This window comes from Phaethon aethereus (assembly GCF_964289735.1).
Source record: "Phaethon aethereus genome assembly, chromosome: 15".
Classification (NCBI taxonomy): Eukaryota; Metazoa; Chordata; class Aves; order Phaethontiformes; family Phaethontidae; genus Phaethon; species Phaethon aethereus.
This window is the reverse complement of record NC_138591.1, coordinates 7003480-7006154: the sequence shown is the minus strand read 5'-3', so window position 1 is coordinate 7006154 and position 2675 is coordinate 7003480.

The following is a 2675-nucleotide window of genomic DNA, read 5'->3' as shown; positions in this document are numbered from 1 at the left end:
CGCGGTCTAGTGCACTTTAGACACGGAGGGAAGGCAACGCTGATGGAGCGGAGCTGCAGGCCGGCTCCTGCCGCGCAGAAATTCAGTACCATCCCTCAGGGGAAAGGCCGCGGGATGGCTCGGGGGTCCCTCCGCATCCAGGGCGGGTCGGGGCTGCCTCGGGGCGGCGGTGGTTTAATTACGGCGCTGCCGCTGTTTGTATGTTCCCCTCGCTACGGGAGCGTGGCTGCTCTCGCTTCTGCTGCTCTCGCTCGCTCCTCTTGGCTCTTAGGACTAGACCAGCCGGTACTTCTGCATATTTGCTTAGATCAGACCAAAGTGAAACCCAAGGAGTCGATCCGGAGCGCAGCCGAAACGCCCATCACCTGGCTGGGGCGGCTGCCCCCCTCGCGGCGGGCGGCGCTGGGGCCCGCCTCCCCCCGCCGCCGCGGCCTCCCGCGCCGCGCCGGGACGGGGCTCGCTGGGTGCCGGCTTCTCCCCCCGCGCTATGCTTGCCCTCCACCCTCTCCCCCGGTCTCAAAAAGGGAAAAAAAAATAATAAAAAAAAAAAAAATCTTTATTGATACGGATCGAAATGTTTCTCTTGCTGAGAACGGTCCCGCTGGGTCACCTCCCCGGCTGGGGTGAGGTTAAAAATAATAATTAATTACGATTAATAGCAGTGAGAAATCGGAGCAATATTGCAAGATCTCGCGGGCTGCCTTGGTGCAGTTCCTTCTCCACTTTGCACGGGAGAAAAAGAGAGCAGGAGTAGGAGGAAGGAAAAAATAATATATATGTATGCAAGAAGGTTTAAATCCCAAGGGGAGCGGAGACGAGCTGCAACTCCTGGCGGAGGGAAGGATTCCCGGGCTCGCTCCGAAGCGGTGGCCTGTCTGGAGCGTGGCTCGGGCGAGGAGCAGCATATACCGCTCCCCTCCCCGCCATGCGCCTCCCCCGTCCCTCCTCCCGCTACTCCCGGCACCAAACCCCCCAACAACAAGTAGTGGGGGCTGCCTGCTCGCGGGGCGAGAGGGGCTCTGCCCACATGTAAGGGGGGGAAAAAAAAACCCCACACCACCAAAACCCCCAAACCAGGAGCCGGAGGCGGGCGGGGGGCCGGGGCGGGGAGCGGGGCAGCCCGCCCGCCACCCCGGCCCTCTGCGGCACTGGGGCGGGGAAGGGCTGGGAGCTGCTGCGCAGCAGCCGCCGCGTAACCTTACGGGATCCACCTTGTGCCCCTGCCTTTTATGTAAGGCGGAAGAGATCGCCATGACCACGGAGGATTTGGGTGGTTTTTCTAATCACTGTTATTATTTTTTTTTCGGGGGGGGGGGCCTTGCCTTTTGCAGAAGGGGAGGGGCAGGGTGGCGATGGGTTGTCTTGTAGGGTTGTTTGTTTTTTAACGTCGCTTCTTCGCTGCTGTTGCTGCGCAGCCTTCGTTGCCGAAGAGAAAAGCTCCCCCCCTTAAGAAACACTACAGCCCCCCCTCCAAATAAAAAGCAACTGGGGGGGCGCGTAGCGGGCGCCCTCCGCCCTGCGGCACCTGGCTGCGCAATGCGCGGGCGCGGGGCTCCCCGCCGCGGCCGCGGAGCCGCGGCGCCCCGGGGTCTCCGCCGCAGCCGGCCCGGGCCCCCCCCGCCCGCGGAGCGCCGGAGCCGGGCGGCGGCGGGTCGCTCTGCCTCCGCATCCTCCCGCCCCGGGAGGGCAAGTGCCCCCTTCTCCCCGGCGCGGGTTGGCACAAGGTGCCTGCTGCACCCTGACATCTCCCTGAACTCATTGTGATTTAAATAACGGCCCTTTCTCATCGAAACAAAGCGTCTTAATAGCAGATGCAAAGAATTCGGCTCATCTGAAAATCCAATAGCATTTAAGTGGATTAACTGCAATAACACAACTGAGGAGTGATACTATCCTTCATGGAAGACAATAGACTGTAAATGCACAGCCAGGGAGACTTATCCTTTCATCTCTGAATTTCCTTCAGCATTTCAAAAGCGAATGCTTTCTAGAAGCCCTGAAGGGGTTTGCACGCTACTGGCTTGGACATGCTTCTAGGAAACAACCTGTGCTTTAATGGGCACTTTGCAATTGCATAGAAGTTCCCACCAAAACAGAAGTGGCCTTTCAAGTACGTTTAATTCTCTCTCATGATGTCATGTAGACTTACAGGGTGGTCTCCAGGACCACAAGGGGAAAAAAAAAAGGTGGGGGTTGAAAAGAGAGAAAAGGAAAAGAGATGTAAAAGATTTGGAAGCACTTTAAAAAGGAGAATGCTTGCTTTTTTTTTTTTTTTTTTTTTTAAAGACAGAAAATGCTGAGCCAGTGTGGAGCCATTCTCAAATGCCTCCTAATAGAAAAGAAAATGATCCGAGTGCCACACTGAAGCAGAGCCATCCGTGCAGGCTGCGCTGGCAAGCGGGAGGCAGACCAGGGCAAGTCATTCCCATAGTTGCCATCACTTTCTTACACGGGAGGTTGACATCGCAGAAGTAAAAAGTGATGACCTCAGTTTAAAAAAAAAAAGTCTCATCTGCACTTATCATTTGCTGGGGTTAAAGAAACAATTCTTACGGTCTGTGTTGTCATAGTAATAAAAAAAATAATTACTAAACAGTGAAATAGATTCTGACAGTACCGGCGTTTACTCTCCTTCCTTCCTTCATTGGCCAACACGTCTGGGATCAGACATGCTG